Source organism: Mesoplodon mirus (genome assembly GCF_964341445.2).
Source record: "Mesoplodon mirus genome assembly, chromosome: 3".
Classification (NCBI taxonomy): domain Eukaryota; kingdom Metazoa; phylum Chordata; class Mammalia; order Artiodactyla; family Ziphiidae; genus Mesoplodon; species Mesoplodon mirus.
In genome coordinates, this window is record NC_138978.1 from 3,018,859 (window position 1) to 3,039,975 (window position 21,117).

At 52.2% G+C, this 21,117-nt stretch overlaps 1 protein-coding gene across 1 annotated transcript in view; it reads left to right on the forward strand.

Moving 5' to 3' along the window:
- AJAP1 (adherens junctions associated protein 1) overlaps positions 1–21,117 on the forward strand; it is a 115,986-nt gene that overhangs the window by 82,334 nt on the left and 12,535 nt on the right. The window lies entirely within an intron of this gene.

Sequence of the window (21,117 nt, forward strand, 5' to 3'; positions counted from 1 at the left end):
GGAATTGAAATAATCAGAATAATCACAGGCAATCAGGCTAAATAACAATGTGTAATGATAACAAATGGTCGTCAGAGGCCCTCCAAGGTCTGGAGTTTGTTGGAGTGTAGGATGACAATTTCCTAAATTAATTGTTCCGGGGCCTCCGCTTAGCTCACGTGTATGGAAATGGCTCAGGGACGATTCGGCCTCCTTCTTCCGAGCTGGGAGCAGGTGTTCTGGCTTCTTTGTTTTCTCTCCTATTTTGAAACTTAGGCTTCTCTCCACGCCTTTTGGGGCATTGCAGCCCTGCCTTCCAACTTTGACAGCAGGTACAGGTCTGGGTGTTTTGATTAGGAAATAATAAAGTGCAACCCTGAGAAAGGAGTGTGAGGGGGCTCCCCTCTGGGGCCCCTCCTCCTCCTGCCGGGACCCTTCCACTACCAGTGAGCTGTGTGTCTTGTGATTGATTTACGCCCAGGAATGAATTATGCATGTCTTGGAGCTCCTGGAGCGCCCGGGTGGAGCACAGAGGATGGGGGATGAAACGCTGCCTCTGAAAAGTGTGAGCATCCCTCTCTTTTACTTCTGGCTCCGAGTCCAGAGTAAGCGGGTCATTCGTGCATCTTAGGGGGAGTCCAGCAGCAGAGGCCTCTGGGTCCTGGGAAACTCATTCTCTTAGATAAAGTCCTTGCCCCACGCCCCTCTGCTGCTGGGCGAGTGGCCTGCTCAGTGTTCGGCTGGGACTTGAGGACCTGTGGAGAGAGTATGGATTTTGAAATCATGCTGAGCTGCGTCTGAACACGGGCTCTCCCATGTACCAGGCAACGGGCAACCGGGACCAGCTCCCTTCCCTCCTCACAGAGTGAGGACAGCAAAGTCTGCTGTGACAGGTCACCCCAAACCGGGGCCTTCAAATAAACAGAAAAGTACCATTCCACAGCTCTGGAGGCCAGAAGTCCTAAATCCAGGTGTGGGCGGGGCTGAGCTCCCTCCGGAGGCTCCAGAGGAGGATCCTTCCTGCCTCTTCCAGTTGCTGGGGGTTCCAGGCGGTCCTTGGCTTGTGGCTGCATCTTTCCAATCTCTGCGTCTGTCTTCACATGGCTTCTTCCCTGTGCCTCTGTTGTCCCAAACCTCCCTCTCCTTTCTTTTCTAAGGATGCCTGTCATTGGATTAGGGCCCACCCCAAGTCCAGGATGATAGAGCTCCTTAACTAATTACAACTGCAAAGACTGTTCCCAAATAAGGTCACATTGAGAGGTATTTAGGACTTAACTGTACCTTTGGGTGGCACTGTCCAACCCACTGCACCTGCTCTGTAAGATCACTGTTGTAAGAAGAGGCACTACTACGTGTTATGGCCTCCCAGCTCCTGGCATGCAGCCACGACCCCACAAATGGTAGCTCATCACCGTCCCCTGCGGAAGGGCCCAGACTGTCCTACACTGACCGCTCCAAGTCTGCCAGCAAGCTGATTTCACACCGCGACTGACAATAGGCTTTATGGCTTCAGGTGAAAATCCGCACATTTGGTATCAACTATTTCCATTGAATTCCCTTCTTTTGCAGCTCAGTGGGCACCCGGCTTGGGTGGTAGTGGTTGAACGGAATGAAACCCAGAACTTGTTTTGCCTGTTCGTTTGGTTGGTCACAGCTTGGCTTCCAGAAATGCTCCCCAGCTCGAGAAATTGCCTCCCCACATTGGGAGTTTGGTTGATGAGGCAGCTGGTGGCCTTGGGTCACCCCGTGCCATGTCGGGAGGGGCTGTGTCCCTGTGGTCACTGTGCTGCTGGGACGGAAGGTCTGCATATGAGGCCAAGGGTAGCAGGGGCTTGCTCTGTGCTGCCAGCAGATGAGCATGTCTGTGTCAGGTCCACCCCGGGCCTCTTTCCAGAAGCCCCTTCCGTGGACACTTGGCTGCCCGAGCCCAGAATCCAGCCTTCACTGTTTGTGTTAGTTTCTTGTGGCTGCCGTGACAAAGCACCACAGACGGGGCTGGGGCGAGGGAGGCTTCAAAAACAGAGACGGACTCTCAGAGCCCGGAGGCCAAGGTCAAGATGGAGGTGATGGCAGGGCTGGGCTCTCTACGAGCGCCCTAGGGGAGCATCCTGCCTCTGCCACTCCCAGGTGACTCTCGGCTCAGAGCCGAAATGCTCTGATCGCTGCCTCTGTGGTCACGTGGCCGTTTCCTCTCCGTGTGTCTTTGTGCGTCCTCGCCTGTTCTCGTAAGGGCACCAGGCACATTGGATCGGAGGCCACTCTGCTCAAGTGTGCCCTCGTAGCTGATTACATCTGTCATGACCCTGTTTCCAAATAAGGTCTCATTCCAAGGAAATGGGGGCTCAGACCTCACCCTATCTTTTAAGGCGGGCACCATGCAGGCTGTAGCACCATTTCTCAACCTGTGTCACATTCCAGGCACCCACCACCACACACAGTGCAGCCTGAAGGGCTCTGTTGTTTCAATCCTGTTAACTCTGATTCATGCGTGTTGTGCGTGTGTGCACCTGTCTGCCCGTGTGTGTACCCGCGTGCAGCAGGGGGACACACTGGAGGCGTGGACGCACGTCAAGCCATCAAGGCGGGGCTGCCTGGTGGCCTCACTGCCCTCCAGGCTTTTGTGCTAAAGACAGAGACGGGAGGTGACCAAAGGGACCTGACAGCTGACCTCATCATGCTCGTAACTTCTAAAGTGGTTTTCCAGTAAACCTGGAGTGCACGGTGCACATGGCAGCTGTCGTGTTGATGGGCGGAGGCATCCACCCCATCCTTTGTAGCGGGTCCCTGGGGGTGGCTGACGTGGGGCGCGTGCCATGGTGAAGGGTGAGGGGACGCAGGGAGCCTCAAACCTCCTGTGAAAAGCCTCGTCCTCCATCACCGTGAGAGGACCCCTGCTGTCAAGTCTGATTGGACCAAAAGGAAGTGAGGGAGGGGTCTGACCTTCTGAGAGACAGAGAGACACAGAGATAGAGAGAGAGAGAGAGGACTTTGCCAGCTTCATCCAGCGCAGTACGTGGGGCAGCTGTGAACGAGTGTTCTGATTCCATTCAGTTCCAGAAATCGGGTCACACGACGAGCCTGGGATGCAGCGCTCTCCTGGGGGTGTGGGCAGGAGCCAGGGAGGCGGGGACCAGCCCACCGCCAGGGTGTGCCAGTCTGCACACGGCTCACACTCACGGCTGTGCCTGTCTATCTGGGGTGTCTGTTCCCCAGCTTTATACTGGACTTGGCCTTTTCCTCTGAAGAGCAGAGTGGGCTCGTGGGCGGCCCAGAGGACGGTGTTTCACCCAGAGGACGGTGTTTCACCCAGGAGGACGGAAGGCAGTTGAAACAAAACCCAAGGGAAAAGCATCCCTGCTCTCTAAAAAATGTGTTCCCACTTCCTGTGTGATAAGGGCCAGGCCCTGGGCCCTGACACGCCAGCCTGGCCTGGCCAGAAGCTGAGTGCATGGGTGGCTCCGGACACAGTGGCTGTGGGGCTGGACGGGGGCCTAGTTTCTGGACTCGGCCGCCCGCTGGCCCCTAATGTGAACAGACCTACTCCCGCCCCTGCTTGCTGCTGTCCTGCTGGATGGTGATCAGTGCCCGCAGGGAGACAGGGCGAGTTAGCCAGGGAAGCCACCAGGCAAAGTGCAGGGCTCGGTGGGCGGAGGAGACTTCATCAGATACACGAGAGGTAACGCCACAGTGTGTCAGTGACCAAAGGAGGGGCAGGAAGGAGGGAGAGGGACAGAAGACACTGAGGTCGTCCACCGAGATGGACGGGCAAGCAAGGGACAGGTCTGTTTCGGGCATGAGGGGCTCAGAACTTCCCCAGGGAGATCCCAGCAGAGGCCAGCATGTAGAAGGTGAGGGGTCTTGGTAAGAGAGAATGCCACAGCATGGTCCGTGTAGAGATGGCAGTCAGAGTGCTGAGACCTGCCGGGGTTGGCCAGGGAGGGCTCTCATGCAATCTCTGTGTGCCCTGTATTCGCCATCCTGCAGAGCCGGGAAGACTAAGTGGTCCACCTGGCACATAGCAGGTGCTAAACAAGGAGCACTGACTGTCATGTGGTAGAGCCTACACTGGCTAAGTCGGAGGGAGCCTGGTGCAGTTCCTGGCGTGGAGCTCTCCAGGAGGGTCGGCCCCCATCCTTCCTCAGCTTCTCGACATCACCAGGTGCATCAGGACCCAGGACTTTCTTGCTTCTCTGAATCCCTTGTGTCGCTAAGAAAAGACCTGGACCTCCCACGCTCCCCATGCCCCACCCAATCACAGTCACCTGAGTGGTTCAGTCTTCCAAGGAGGGTTTGCCTGTCAAAGACCAGGAGCTAAAGGGTGGAATTCAAGGCATGAGACAAAGGCTAGGGCCTCAGGGTAGAGGGAGACCTTGCAAAGCTGGGGACAACACATCCTGATGCAGGGGTGCCAGTGCGTCCTGTTCTGCCCAGGGCTCCTCATGCCCTTTGCACAGACTTCCTGCCAACAATGACCTGGGGGCTCCTTAGCCACATGGCCTTCGTTCTGGCTACCCAACAGGTCCTTTTCCATGGCCTTTTCTGATCATCCCATCCCTGCCTCTGAAGAGCATGCATCTCCTCCTTTCACAGAATCTTACTTCTTTGCTTCTGGAAAGGCCCTCGTGCACTAATCAACCCAAAATTTTCAAAGTGCTTTTTAGTGAAATCTACTATCTCCAGTATGGAGAACAGGTTGAAAGGGAGCAGTACAGTGTGAACAGAAGTGGGGACCTCAAAACCTCCTTATTCATCCTTCTCGACCCCCTAGAAGGTACAATGTCAAGGCTCAGAAGAACATTTGGATGGGGACCACAATGTAGGCCTAGATCCTCGCTACACAGATGGGGAAACCAGGACCCCAAAAGGAAGCAAGAACTGCGTAGGGTCAATCACATAGGAATTAGCAGGAGTATATTCTGTTTGCTTCAAAAACATTCATATGTATTATTTGTACATAAATATATAAATTATTCATATGCATTCTTTATATATAAGATATTAGTATTTACCCAGTTCTCTCTTGAAATGCTCCATCTTGTAATCTGTTTTCTTTAATAAGAGATTAGTCACTGTTATTTGAAATGTGGTGTCTGATAACTACAAAACCTGGATATTCTAGGAGACTACTTTTTCTGTCTGTTATTTTGTTTTTCTCTCTTGATTTTTGTTCATTGGGTCCTATCCCCTATTGTGTCTGGTAATCTTGTGTTAGATGCTGGACATTGTATCTGAAAAGCTATAGAGATCATTTAAAGCTTTAGACTAGAGGTTGCCGAACTACAGCCTGTGGACCAAACCCTATCTGTTTTCTGCTTTTGTATGTTACAGGAGCTAAGAATGTTTTTTTAAACACATTTGAATGGTTGGGAAAAAATCAAAAAGATATTATTTCATAATATGTGAATATTATCTGAAATGTGAATGTCAGTGTCCACTTTTTCTTTGGACACAGCCCCACCTGTTTGCTTGCGTTGGTCTGTGGCAGCTTCTGAGCTACAGTGGCAGAGGTGAATGGTTACAGTGCGGACTATCTGGGCCACGAAGCCTAAACTTTAACATCTGGCCCTTTGCAGGAAGAGTCTGCAGACCACTGCTTAGAGGCTGTTCCTCAGGCAGCAAGGTTGCAATCATGAGACTGGAAGCCGGGTTACCATCTTTCTGGAAGGCCATCCTCCTTGGAAGGTTTCAGCCTCTGTTATGTCTGTAGCCCGCAGATGCCTCCTTAACTCCAAACAGCTGTCATCTGGGGGGGTGGGAGGATAATGCCTTTTCTGTTCCCTGAACTCTCAGGAAATTCCTGGCTTCTGACTTCACAGACAGAACTTGAACATTTTTCTGTTTCTGCTTGTTCTCTCTGATGGGGTCTCAGGATTGTGCTTTGAAAGCCTGTCTTGAGAACATGAGTTGGAATGTTGCAGGGACCCCAGAGCAAAGCCAAGAACCGCTGTTTTCCCATCAGTTTCCTTCTTCCTCCCCTCCGCTGGGCCTCCCACCATCAGGCCTTCCTCCCTGCTCCCCTGGCATCACGGGGACTGGTCCCAAAGCCATCACTGCCTGGGCCTTTTATGTCCTGACCTTGCAGCAACCTCAGAGAGGCAAGATGCAGTGGGAGGCCTAGCCCGACCTGGACCAGGTGCTTCCCAGCAGGACGGGCAGGTGGCCCTGCCTTGGGTGGGTGTGGTTCTCTCCTAGTGCCCCTCCCTGCAGTATACTACAGGCATGGTCTGCTCCCATCCTGGTGGGAGGAGGGGCATCAGACCACCACCTGAGGTCAGCGGGAGGGCCAGCCAGGGCTGTTGGGTGGAGATGGTGGTATGGTGGCCTTTAAATGTGGCTCTTCGTTTATTGTTTTAACAGAATGGTAGTTAGCAGTATAAAGACTGCAGCAGCCGCTATTTGGATTTAAGGATATTCCCCACCGAGAAGCCTCTCAAAAGTGGGCAGCTGGTGTGGGGAGTGCATGCCTTTCCCCTGCTTTCTAATACCCCCCACCACCCCCATCAAAATTTCATTGGAATTTCCCCAAACTTTCTGGCTACAAAGAGGTTTTAATGGAACCTGGGGATAACCATCTCTCTCCCGCTGGCTCCGATGACACTGTCAGTGGATTTTTGAAGGCAGACCTGACAGCCAACTGGGCCTCCGGGCTGGGCTCTGTTTTCAATCTTAGCACAGTGCTCCATGGAGACTGGGCCAGACCTTCCCACCCTGCCCCTCAGGCTCAGTCTAACCCTGAAAGTTTGGCTTAGAACTCGCAGAAAGGCTGTCACAGATGGGGTTTTGTTCCCTACATCAATGGGATGCCTCTCAATGTACAAGTAGAACAGTGGCAGGCCCCAAACCAGGAGAAGCAAGCAAAACGCAACTCAGCCAGGGCTGAATGTATGGCTGCCTGGCTCGGAGCCTGGGACCCTGTGCTCCAGATGCTCTGGGCGGGTTTGTCGTGGACAGGAATCCCGGACAGCTCTTCTCTGGCTTTTTAATCTCAAAAGCAGAAGCTTGTCCCAGCCAAGATTAGGCAACAAAGATCATCCCCCCCGGATCAGCGATTCCCACACTGAGTTCCTTGTCTCCATCCACAAACGTTTGTTGACAGCCAAGGGCGCAGCAGCAAGTGAGCGGGATTTGGAGAAGCAGCAGAACCACAAGACGGGGTGCATGCTTCTCCCCTGAGCCCACGTTCTGTGGAGCTCCATGGATACTTAGTTTGCTCAGCATCTGGGGAAGGCTGAGTTAAACCAGCTTTCTGAAATTGCCTTCTTTTCTGGAGGATGCTCGAACCAGTGCATCACAAATCTCTAGGAGGGGCCTAAGCTGCATGCCCAGAATTCTTGTTTTTTTGGAACACGGAGAAGAGCCCTTGCAGAGGCAGGGTGGTCCCTTTAAGGAGGCCCACGGCCCCTTCCCTCACCCTTCTCTCTACCAAGCAAATCAAATCCATCCTCCCATGTCCTCACCCTTCATTCTGTGTGTCAGAGCCTGGCGTTCATGAAGGGAGAGCCTGAGGCTCATGTATAAGTAGTTGTCGGGGACGTGACCACAGTGAACAAGTCTGCGAGCATTAGATGCCGCATCTCAGATGACTGGTTCTCTGAGCTCTGCACTGGAAGCGACCACACCCCTCAGGGAGCTGTAATCCCCCGCATCACTCCTGCCACAAGGCCTCCCAGGAAGTCCCACTCTGACCTTCACCCATGCAGTTCCTCCTCTTTTCCAGGAAGAACCATCCCCTTCCCTCTTCACCTAGTGTATCAGTTAGCCATGGCTCTAGAGATGCCACATAACAAACAGCACCAAACCTCAGGGAATGCAACCAGACCAGGAAATTCCTGGGGTTCGTGCCCATGGCTGGGGTTGCTCTGTCTGCTGATCTGGGCTGGCTTCCATCCCAGGATTGAGGCTGTCAGCTGTGCTCCACCTGTGTCCCATCCCCCAGTGGTGTCCTGGGCATATTCCCATGGCAACAGCAACATGCAAAGGAGCCAGCCTTGCACATAAACCCATGTCCAGCCTCACACATAAACCCATGTCCAGCCTCTGGTGCATCACTGGCCCAGCCCAGAGGTGAAAGCTGGGGTAGGTCACCATATCAGTGGCTGGGGGTGACAGGAGCACTCCAAGTGACAAAGATGGAGGGAGGGAGGAACACTTGGGGCCACCATGGTGACATCACAGCCGGGGGACTAGTCTGAGGGTCTCAGTCTCTTGGGGACCCTTTCTGTGCCTTCCTGGATTGGCTCATGATAGGCCCTCATGGTACCTCTTGTCATTGGAGCCTTTGTCACAGAGCAATGACAGTTATTTCTGAGTGTGTTGGGTGGCACCTGCCCCCTCAGTCTCTGACTGCAGTGTGCACAGGGTGGGGACACACCTGCTTTTGTCCCCAGCTGCAGCTTAGTGTCTAGCCCAGTGCCTGCACATAGTAGGTCCTCAGTAAAGAGCCCCTGAATGTACATGTGGCACTTCCCTATCTAGCAGGGACCGTCTGCAGATGAGGTGTCACCCTTCAACCCTGTCTCACTGGGGGACGCGCAGGGCCTGCGTGGGACCAGGGAAACGATGGGTGGCCGTCTGAGGTCCTGCAGGCAAAGCACAGATTCGTGGCCCCATCCCGCCTCGCTCATCACAGGGCACATCACGTGCCGCTGCTTGATGACGGCGTTCCCCCCACCCCCGACGGCCTGAGCGCAGAAGGCGTTCTCATGAGTGACCCGGAGGGTGCAGGCATCAGCGGGCAGCTTCCGTCTGAAATCATGTTCTCAGAGCCAAGTCCCGGACACGCTGTTTCCTGTACCCAAGACCCTGGGCCAAGAGCAGCGGCGGCACCCGCACTGCAGGGGGCACCAGGCTAGTCGGTCATCCGCAACCTTCAGAGCAATTCCTAAGTTAGGAAGCTCGAAGCTCCAGAGCTGAGGTCGGAATGCAAGTCCAGCCAGGTCCAAACGTGGCGGAGTTCATTATTACACCTGTCGCTGTCCCAAGATTGTCTTTACCTGTGACACACCGACCTGCGAGCAGTCTTCTGTCTGAGATTGCTGAATCCCCCTCCAGTACTCAGCTGGCATCCAAGAATCACTCACTCTGTCGTTTGCCTGGTATCTGCCTGTTGACTGCGGAGCCACGCTTAGGTCTGCTCCTCTCGGTTGGAGCCACCAGACAGGCATGTCTGTCCTGGGCCACGGTCACCACGCTGAAACATCACTGAAAATAGGGAGGGGACAAGGTCACACACCACAGGGAGGTAAATACCCCACAGTCTGGGCCCCCATCTGTCTGATTTGGAGAGGTGTCTGGGGCACAGGGGATGTATTTTAAAAGAGAGCCTTAAATAAAAAGATTAGTGGAACTAAAGCCTCTGGGACTGGATGGTGAGTGGGAACCAGGCTGTGATATCTCTGAACATCCTGGGGCTTTCTTTTATTTATTTTTTTATTGAAGTATAGTTGATTTACAATGTTGTGTTAGTTTCAGGTGTACAGCAAAGTGCCTATATATATATATATATATATATATATATATATATAGCCTATATATAAAAAGATTATATATATATATATAAACACATATATATATAATCTTTTTCAGATTCTTTTCCCTTATAGGTTATTACAAAATATTGAGTAGAGTTCCCTGTGCTATACAGTAGGTCCTTGTTGGTTATCTCTTTTATGTATAGTAGTGTGTATATGTTAATCCCAAACTCCTAATTTATCCCTCCCACATTTCCCGGCCCCCTGGGGCTTTCTGATACGGATGCAGCACTGATCCTTCTGTTTATTTGGAGCATGTTTATAGGGAGTCTATTCTGGGCCACGCTCTGAGCCGGCATGCCCAGCCCTCTGCTGTGCCAGGAAGGCAGCCTGAGCCTCTGCCCAGACTCCGGGGTCACGATCACCAGGATGTGAGCCACTATCCTCCACACACCTTCTGTGTGCCACCTACTGGTCCGGAGCCCTGGCAGCGCAGGGCGCATGGCCTGCAAAATGGGAATGTGCAGGTGGCATCCTGAGAGTGGCTCCGGGGGGTGGGTGGGCAGGCCTCACTCTTTGCCTAGAGGTTTGAGCCATTCACCGTTCTATGGGCTAAATATAGACTCCGTCCCGATGGTGGGTGCTGGTTCTGATGGCAGGTAATCTAGTCACAGACTTTGCAGCTGACACGTGGGACCCAGAGCTCCAGCTGCCGGGGGCCGGGGGCCCGGGACCATGCCGCTCTGAGGGCAAAAGGTCCTGTGCTCTCGGAAGCGCTGGCTCGTGGGGCACCGTGTGTGTCCCTCCACAGCCCCCTACCTCCCCGCCCCCGCCGTGCCAACTCTCCTTAGCATCAGGCAATACCACCGGCTGCCCCCCACCCAGACACCCCGCCCCAGCCTGCCATCCTTTGTTGAAATATTCAAATGCTGTTGGGAGTTCAGCGAAGGAAATGGGTCATTTCTATATTGGCTCCTGAGCTCACAGCTAAATATCACCTGCTTCTGTTCTTCAATGGGATGAGCAATGAATTCAGCGTATGTGTTTGTGTGTGTGCACGCGCGCGTGTGTATGCGCACACATGTGAGTGTGCGTGCCCTGTGGGCATGTGCACATGTGTACCTATATGAGCCTGCACATTCTGGGGGGGGGATCAGCAAACAACACGGGAGAGGTGGGGACGGTGGCACACTTAAGACGCCCCGATGTGCACACTGCCTGGGAGTTTAGGACTCCATCCCTTCTGTGTGGTTTGCATTTCCCTCGGGGACTGGCCTTTTTGCCGGAAACAATGCTGCCATTAATGAACAGATTTGACCCCTGTGTCCTGGGTGTCCAGGGCCCCAGGCTGGGGGCACATTTCTTGGGCCCCCTTCAGCATCCTGGTCGCTGCTGCCCACTGAATCGGAGTCCAGCCGAGCAGCCAGATGGATGGGGCCTGACTTCCATGGGTGACCCACGTGCATAGCCATTAAATCCGGTTCAGAAACCCTCCCGAGCCTTTGCCACTTTCTGAAAGGTGCGACCCTATGGCTCTACCCTCTGACCCATGTGGTCATGCAGTAGGAGAGGCACATGAGAAAAGGGTGGGCAGGGTCACAGAGGTCACCCTCACTCTCCCTAGCTGCCCACCCACCCCTCCAGTCAGGCCACATGCACTCTGGTGCTGTCCCCTAGGGCAGGGGTCCCAAACTTTCCCATAAAGGGCTACACAGAAAATATTTTAGGCTTTTGGGCCACACCACTCAATTCTGCCTTTGTAGCACAAAGGCAGCCTTAGACAACACGTAAATGAATGGACGTGGCCTTGTGCCAATAAAACTTTATTTACAATGTCAGGCAGTGGGCGGGACGTGGCCCAGTTTTCTGACCTCTGCTCTAAGGCCTTGCTATGCTGAATGTGGCATCAGCGACCCCAGGCGCAGGTGAGACGCAGGATCTCAGCCCCTTGGGTGGGAGGCCGGCTGAGTCAGGATCTGCATTTAACACCATCTCCAGAGGGAATTTGTTGCCATGGGGGAGAGAAGAAGCAAGGCTGTCCAGGACCTTATAAGGGATAACCAGGCATTGCTTTGAGGGCCCGCCCTGGGTCTAGGGTAACATCATCTCCAGATCCTTAAGTAATTCGTTAAATCTCTAAAGACCCGATTTCCAAATAAGGTCTTATTCTGAGGTTCTGGGCAGACGTGGATTCTGGGGGGACACTGTTCAATCCACTACAGAGAGACCAAGTCATGTGTCCCGGTGTTGGCTGTCTTGGGACTGGTGAAGTGTGCGGTCAAGACCGTGCCTCTGAGTGCACGGCCACCTCCCCGTGTGATGGCCCAGTCGGGGGACTGGCTGAAGGGTGTAGGGTGAGGGAGGCAAAAAAAAAAAGAAAAAGAGACTGTGGCTCTGAAGTCAGCTGTGAGGTGGATCGTGATGTTTACAAATGTAGCGGGGAGGCTCTGGGCCTCCCGACCCTAACTGACCCCCTGGCGTGCCTGAGTGTCACAAAGCTCAGAAGGTGTAGTAGCTTCCTGGGGCCCCCATGACACTGTCTCACAGACTGGGGGTGTTTAAACAACAGAGTTTATCCTCTCACTGTTCTGGAGGCCAGACGTTGAGGCCAGTGTTGGCAGGGCCGTGCTCCCTCTGAAGGAGCTGGGGAAGCATCCGTCCTGGGCTCTCTCCTGGCTTCCAGTAGACCCTTGGCTTGTAGCAGCATCACTCCGGTCTTCTCCCTGTGTGTGTCTGCGTCCAAATTCCCCCTGTTGCTGAGGATGCCAGTCATACTGGATTGGGGCCACCCTCCTCCAGCGCGACCGCATCTGAACGAATTACAGCTGCAGTAACCCTATTTCCGAACAAGGTCATGTTGTAGGGCGGTGGGGATCAGGGCTTCAACCTCTGCATTTGGAGTGGAGGGACACAGTTCAGCCCCATAGCGTGGAGCAAACCCTGCTGCCTGTGAGTGAGTGGGGTCTCCCAAGCTCTCTGTGCCCCAAACCCCACCCTCCCTAAGATCCCAGGTCTGCATGGACAGAGCTTGCCCTTCGGGTTGAGAAGGGACAGTGCTGAGATTTGGCTGAGAAGACGATGCTGAGCAGAGTGAAGGGAGCTGGATGCATCCGCCGGGGTCTGGATCTAGCTGCCGTGTGACCGTGTTAGGCCCCAATCTCCCTCCGTCTCCTCATCTGCAGCACTGGGTTCTCAAGTTCAAGTCTCCAAAAGTGAAGGAAGTTCTCAGCTGAGGAGCTTGCCCCTAGATGTGGCCAACCCAGGGATGGGACAGCGTTAGTTGAGCCTAATGTCAGGGGACGTTATCCACCTTCAAGTCCCTTTTGGAGGCTGTAGACAGCAGAGTGCATGTCATCATCCCAGGACCAGGGTTCCACGGCCACTGGCCAATGCATGCAGAGAAAGGACAGCGGTTCTCCAGTGGGCTAGGCAGGGGAGAAGCTAAAGTACAGGCCCGAAGAAAGCCTGCTTGGGTTCGAGTCCTGTGTTTGCTGAGTCTCGGCTGTGTGTGCATAAAAGGTTAAGCTTGCTCAAAGGAAATTTCTTTTTTTTTTTAATTTATTTATTTTAATTTATTATTTTTGGCTGTGTTGGGTCTTCGTTGCTGCACGCAGGCTTTCTCTAGTTGCGGCGGGTGCGGGGGGGTGCTGCTCTTCATTGCGGTGCGCGGGCTTCTTGCAGTGGCTTCTCTTGTTGCCGAGCACAGGCTCTAGAGCACACAGGCTTCAGTAGATGCAGCATGTGGGCTCAGTAGTTGTGGCTCGTGGGCTCTAGAGCGCAAGCTCAGTAGTTGTGGTGCATGGGCTTAGTTGCTCCACGGTATGTGGGATCTTCCCAAAGCAGGGCTCAAACCCACGTTTCCTGCATTAGCAGGCAGATTCTTAACGACTGTGCCACCAGGAAGCCCTCAAAGGAAATTTCTTGACCCCACCTCCTGGGAGGTCAGCTCTCAGCCCTTGGAATGTCCTGCCTGATAAGAGGGTCTTTGTTTACCTGGGACCTTGGACTGGGCACACGGTCTATGCTAATAAGGGGATTTACGGTGGGAGCCTTGGGCTACTGTGTCAGCTCGACCTCTGGACGGGCTGGAAACAAAGGCCAGCCACGTGGGAAGTCAGCCATGTGGACGTGACCAAGCACCAACTAAGAATCTGGACAACCAGGCTCAGGGGAGCTTCACTGGCCAGCCATACCCCATGCATGTTGTCACCATGGTCCCTGGGAGGAACCAGTGCTGTCCATTGCCTCCACTGGTAGGATGACTGGAAGCTCCTGGTCTCTCCTGGGCTCTTCCCGTTGCTGACTTTAATCTGTAACCTTTAACTGTAATAAACCGTACCTGGAGTATAACAGCTTTGTTCAATGCTGTGGGTCCTTCTAGGGGATTATTGAACCTGAGAGTGGCCTTGGAGACCTCCCAGGCTGCACTGTGCAACCTCCCTGTGGACACGGGGAGCATTTTTGTGCCCACTTCACGCAGTGGTGCTGAGGTACATGTGAACTAATTCACTGAGAACCACGGGTGGCATCACTGCCAACAATCACTTCATGGGTTGGCTCTGCGGCCCATGAGTCAGTCCTGCACCCCATCTCTGCTGTTAGTGAGGATGGGGATGGAGGGAGAAGAGGGGAAATAACAGGGAAAGGACCATATTTCTCACGTTGCAGCCACAGAGGGTGTCATCTCAGGATGTGTCTGACCCACCAACCTCATGCTACCTCAATGATGGTGTCCGGGGAAGTCAGTTCAGAGGGTGCGACGTGGTTTTGAGGAGTGGACGCCCATTTCTTGTTGTTCACGCATTTCTCCTGTTAGCAGACAGCCTCAGCACCTTTGATGTTTGATCTTTCTTTCTTATGGGGCCGTCCTGTGCATTGTAAGATGTCTGCCGGCATCTTTGATCTCTGCCCACTAGATGCCAGTGGAACCACCCCCATCCCCTGTGCCTTCTGACATGTTCAGACATCTCTGGCCGAAGACCATGGTGGCAGCCTGGCTCTGAGGTCCTTATGGGGTGATTCCTTGAGGTGTCAGCACAGCTGTTTGCTGGGTGAGCCTGTGTTCTCTCCACTGACGTCCTGCCCTAGGCTGGAGGGACTTCCAATGGGTGGACACGTCATCTCAGCAGAGTCTTGGCTTCAAGCCTGTCCCCGTGGAAGGCTCTTCAGGGTCACTCAGAAAATGGTGTCCTTGTGACCCCGCCACCAAGCAGGTGTCCTTGTTTTTCTGTGAATGCCCCAGTGTTAGAAGGTGCATTTTCCCTCAACAGCCTGCCCCCCACCCTCCAGGTGGCCGACTGCCTCAGAAAGAGCCCCTCATCCTTGGGGTGCCTCTTCCTCAAGAAAATGGGGCCAGCCTCTCGCCTGCCCCGCCATGGACGCTGAGAGCTTCACCATGTTCCCAGAGACCATTTGTCAAAGACATCCTGTGCAATCAGCATTTTGCAGTGTTTGTGGAAAAGGAATGGTCTCTTTGCGGTGGAATTGGCATTGCGGGCACTCACTGTCACCTGTCCAGTACCTGGAGACAGACATTCTTGGATGCATTTGTCCATGGGTCTTTGTTTCCATAATGCAGGCGCACGAGAGCCCTGCTTTGTAAATGAGCCACTACAAACCCAGAAATGCCGTCTCTTTGCCTCAGTTCCAGCCCCTTATTCCTCCCTCCATCTGAGGGTACCTACCACCAGATGAGCCCACGCCACCCCTCCAGGACAGGAGGGAAGGTCCTGCAGGGGTTGGTTCCTCACATGGACAGTTAATTCGGCTTCATTTCGTAAGAAACTCATCCCGACCCAGAGATGGATTACCAATTTCCCCATCAGTCTTCGGGGCCTGATCTTATTACAAACCACCACAAATATAACCATAAAAGCCCTATTGATTGATGCAGCGCTTGGTAATCCATCTGTCGTCATCCATTATTCTGGGTATAATTTTTCATTATCTGCATGGCAGCTGATTCCTAACACTTTAGTGTACAGTGACAATTACCAGGAGCAGAAAGAACCCCTAAATTAGCAGGAACAATCACACCTGTCAGGAAAGGGAAGCAAGACTCCCCACACAGCTTGCTTTGTGCTCTGGAACCATGTCTGAATGGCAAAGAGTTTGAAGATTAATTCAATATTGACCTTGGAAGGTGGAGAGGAGAAAGTGGGTTGTTTTTTCCCCTTTCTTAGGGGTCTAGAGTGCACGTTCCCTTAAAGTAACCACCTTGTCAACCCAATCACAGCCCACCCAACAGCTGGCACAGAGGCTGTTTGAGGATGGCCTTGCCCAGGATCAGTAAAGTTTATGGCACAGATATTCCTGTCTGCGTTATTTAATGAGCACAAAAGACCTGACCAGAGGGAACAACTGGTGTGAGTGTTGAAGGTGCGAGTGTTGAGAGAAATTATTCAAGAAGAAGAGAAGTTTGGAGGATGCCCTCTTAAGAACAGTCCCGTTTGTGGCAGGGAAAGCCCTGTCCGTAGACCAGTGGGGTAAGGTCTCTCTCAATGCAAAGATTCTATGATCTGAACATTTTTTTTGATTAATTTTTATTGGAGCATAGTTAATTTACAGTGTTGTGTTAGTTTCTGCTGTACAGCAAAGTGAATCAGTTATACATATACGTATATCCACTCTTTTTTAGATTCTTTTCCCGTATGGGTCATTACAGAGTACAGAGTAGAGTTCCCTGTGCTATACAGTAGGTCCTTACTGTCTTTTACACCATGAGGTTTCTTTTCAACCCTAATGGAAAAATTGAGATAGGCACATAACCGAATTATTTCTGAGGGCCATTGGAGGGGCTCAATTGGTAAGATTCTCACTGATCTTCACTCTCCAAAAAATCAAGAATCCTGTTAATGAGTATCACACAGAGTCATCTGTTCTCAAGTTGGCTTCACGTGGACATACCCAGTAGGGCGAAACTGCCCACTGCTGGCTGTTATGGACCCACTTGATAAGACAGAGGCTTGGCTGTCTTTGAAATTACCTTGACAGTGGCCAGTGAAGTTCTCAGAAGACTGTAGACCTTTGATTGTAGAGCAGGAAGGTTCTACAGAACCAGAAGTTGGGAGTTTGAGTCCCGACTTTAACCAACCATTCAAAATAGATTCTATACTTCTATTTAATTGATCAGCCACACCACCTTCAGCTATTCACCTAAATCAGGGTCTGCAAACTATAGCCCATGAGCCAAATTTGACCATTGTTTGTTTTTGTGAATAAAGTGTTACTGGCACACAGCTATGCCTATTGGTGTGCCTATGACCCACGGCTTCTCTTATGCAGGGTTGAGAAGTTGCAACAGAAACCATACTACCTGCAAAGCCTAAAATATTTACTATCTGGCTCTTCATGTCAACGTTTGCCTACCCAGGACCCACACAAACTTAAGGGACTTACAAAGATGGGGAAACAACTCCTGGCATTTGGGGAGGCCTGAAGGATAGGACAGATGCTTGAAACACTACCCAACTTCTCATGAGTGGTTCTATCATCTTCTTAGGAGCGACCTCCCAAAGAGAGGAAAAGATGAGGCATCCTCACAGGGTTTCCGTCTTCCAATCTGCTTCCTACAAATATCATTCTTACCGCGTGAAGACCCGGCCCTTGTTCAACCATCATGACTGTGGGGTCTGTGGGGTCTCCTTGTAGCCATCGATTCCTTATATCTGGGGCCCAGTGACCCATCAAGACGCATGGGCCAGTCGTGGAAGCACAAGGCTGTTTGTTTGCTTTGCAAGAAAAGTACGTGAGGAGCAGTAAGGAGTTTGCCTCTAACCAGTTTCATTACCAAGAATGTGGTTACAGATTTGTTCATCTGGAGTTCGATGTTTGATTTTTCCCTGGAACTCCAGTGTAGAGAATTGCCTTGTGTCCTGGCTCTGCAGGATGGGCAGTGGATCAAATTGATCACGGGTGTGAAGACAGGCATAGAGAAGTCTTTCCAGAGAGCATAGCTGTTATATTATTGTTGTATTTCTGCCCAGACGATCCTAGCTGGTTATTAACCTAGATATCATTTTTTCCCCCAAATTTTAACTTGGCAAGTCCTATGGAGAAATTTCACACAGAACGCAGGAGAAGGACCTCCAGAACAAGGCAGATATTGGAATTATGTCATTACCTTTCTCCCTGCTCCCCTAGTTTTTTATTTTCTACTTTTCAGGTATCTATTTAATAATATGCCACCCAGCTACTGTTGTAAGGTACTGTGTCAGGCATTATGTGTGTGGGGGGGGTGTGGGGGTGGATATAAAGATGGTGAAGATTTGACTGTTTCTTAAGGGCCTCAAAGATTCATGAGAACCTCAGGCAAAGGGCTGGTCTTCTCTTCTTGCAGTCGTCAGTGAGGGGGTCTCTTGAGCCAACTGTCTCCCCCTCTGGGCCTCAGTTTCTTTCATCCACCAGAAGGAGAGAATCAATGCTTTCCCATCCTCACCCACAGAGGGAGTGGGAGAGAATTAAACATCTAAGATACAGCTGTTCATGGAACACTTCCCTTCCAAGGAGTTTGGTCACTGCAAATACTCAACTCAACAGAAGAATTCCCTGGGTAACAAGATGTGAGGTCAAATATCCAGTGGTGGCCTGGGCCTTCTCTGGCCCTGCAGACGTTAGGGCATGGACCACAGAGTGCCCTGCTCTTCCAAGGGAACTCTCAGTGCCCCTAGCTGGGCTTGGTCTGAACTTGGACAAATCCCTACTACTCCTGTCGGCTCATTCCCATTCAGTGTGCTCGTTTACACTCCATAGATGTTGAATTGTCCTGACCTAGAAGATGGCATGTTTAGCCCAAGAAACAATGGTTTAGTTCTTGCCATGGAGTTTGGGGGTGTGACCTGCCAAGTTGGCTGAGAGGCTTTTGGAATGAGCCTGGAGCACTCCTTAAGAGATCTATCCATGGAAGGGGTGGTTAGGCTCAAGCACCAGCCTCCATAATTTAGAAGATTATTCTTCTCAAGAATATAGAGGGTAGAGGTGCCAGCCTCTTTCTTGGAAGATGCAAGGACCCCAGATCAAAGCCAAAACTGAGATGAGCAAAGTCTGAGCTCAAAATCATACAATACTACTGCTCTTAGTATGGGCTTTGGAATCAGCACATTCTATATGACCCAAGGAATTTACACAAACTTGCCCAGATGATTTTCACTTCCATAATTTATGATGACTGTATCTGCCTCTGAGGGTTGTTGCCAGGAATAAATGGGATAATATACACTTGACAATTGCTAACACCTGTTGAGCGTACTTGTGATCACCATCATCACTACCAACATCATTATGATCACGATCACCTTCATTATCACCATCGGTATCACCACCGTCATCACCATCACCAGCATCATATCACCATCATCATCACCACCATCACCATTTCCATCATCACTATCACCATCAGCAACACCACCATCCCCATCACCATCGCCACCATCAGCCATCATCACCACCATCAACCATCATCACCATCATCATCACCATCATCATCCTCCTTCTCTGCCTCCTCCTCATCACCACCACCATCATCACCATCACATCACCGCTTTCTCAACATCACCACTATCACCAACTCCACCATCAAGATCACCATCAGCAACAGCACCATCAACATTATCATCATCACCACTCTTATTATCATCATAATAATCATCACCACCATCATCAACATCACTACCATCATAATCACCATCACCATGATCAGCCTCCTTCTCATCACAGGAAGCACAGACACAGGATGAGCACATACTCTTCATGACAGCATGGCCATCTCTTGGCCGGACCAGAAGGGTCGTGTAGATGGAGGGTGAGGGGAGACTGAGCAGGCATCTTTCCTGGTTGTCCATTAAACTGGACATCCATTTCAACCTCCCTCTGCCAACAGAGTCTGAGTTGGGTCTCAGGGAAGCTGGTGAATACACAGAGATTACTGAGGCAAGTGGACACTTCATGGTGAGATTGAGGGTGGTCCCTATTGGCATAACTAGCTTTCAGCCCCACTGGCAAGCTGATTTGGCAGTCCTAGAGGCAAGGCAAGCTGGCTCAGAGTTTTATAGTACATGCCACATATTGGGCACAGGTGCCTGGGAAGCCGTTGGCCAGAACCAACAGGGAACATTGCCGCTTTAAAAAATGGGCACCAGGGAATCTGTTCCTGAGGGTGGACACCATGGCTGAGTTAGTCAAAACTGTCGCTGACTGGCATGCAATAGGTGCTCAGTAAATTATTCTTGAATCAATGGATAAAAGAATGAATGAAGGGAGGCCCATGGCATTCATGGATTTTCTCCAGTTTTCTGAGTGGTGCCTATCCTGCGGACTCAGGAAGGGGATTCCTTGGGACAAACAGAAATAGCCTGGAAGAGAGGCCGCCAGGAAGAGAAAGCTTGTTTTCTGGTCATGCCAACTTTGAATCATTTATTAACAACTCCCCCCATGAGGATCATATTCGGTAGAGAGGTAACACCTGTTTGTGAGACTGTGTCCTTGAGAGGCCGCCAGAAAAACCTTACACTCTGAAACCCTCCACACTGGACCACGCACATGCAGTGTTCTCACCCCAGGACACGCCGGGTTCTCAAGTGTTATGGGTTAGGCCTCTGTACATGGGTGTCAGGAGTGGACAGAGACAGGCGCTCAAATGGCGGAGGTAGAAGAACATGGGGGGTCAGCACTCCCAGGGGGCAGGGTGCTGCCACTTGCAGGGTCTCTGCAGAGCCCCTCACAGCCTTTAGCCCCCAGCTCCTCAGGTGTTGTTCTTGCTGACGGGAGGAGGGTGGGGCCAGAGCCCTGGACCTTTCAGGTGTCCCTCACTGACCAGCAGATTCAGCCCTAGTGTCTACATCCCAGAAAGGATGTAACGGATGAATTGTCAGGAACCTAGCCAGGGAGGGGACCAGAGGTGTTACCGGCCCGTCTTTTCTCTCTCCCTCTGCATCTGTGGTTGGTGAAAGGTGATGCAGGAGGAGGGGGCCAGAGGAGAGGATTCCTGTCCTCTACAATCCTGGTCGTCGTGTGGGGTTTGCAGACAGCTCTCGGTCAGGGCTCTGGCTGCTTCTGGAGTGGCCAGTCCTGCTGTCCCTGTCCTGCCATTTCCCCTTCCCCCTCCCCCCACCACGTATACACACACAAGTGGAGACGGAGCCGCGAGGCCGCACTGCAGATCCTCTTCTGGGACTTCGGGAAGCATCTGCTGCTGGGCCTGGATCTTTTATTCCCTGGAAGCTCATCTGGCAGTGGACTTCTTGGAAAGTATTCTGGAAAGGGGAAGATGCTCCCCAGTGATCCAAGTGCCTGAAACTATAAGGGTGTCAACATACATGTCCCTGTTCTCCACCTTCCCAGTAAATCCTGGGCCATGCTGGCTCCTCCTGGGTCTGGCCAAACCCTGCTCCCACTTGCAGGCCAGCTGCCCTGGTGCCCAGACTTGAGGAGCAGAACTTACCCAGGTTGGGAGGAGAGAAAGGAGGGGTGACAGCGCTTACCTGTGCCAGGTGAAGGGCTCGGCAGGTGCAAGAAGGGACACAGCGGCCCAGGGGCCGGGTCATAGCTCAGGGACCGAGAGAGGCCAGGCTCGGGCCTCCCTTCCCAGGCTGCAGGTGAGAGCAGCCCCGGTACCCACAGGATCTGGCAGGCCCTGTCAACGTGGGCCCCCTGCCAGGGTGTGTGCACATGA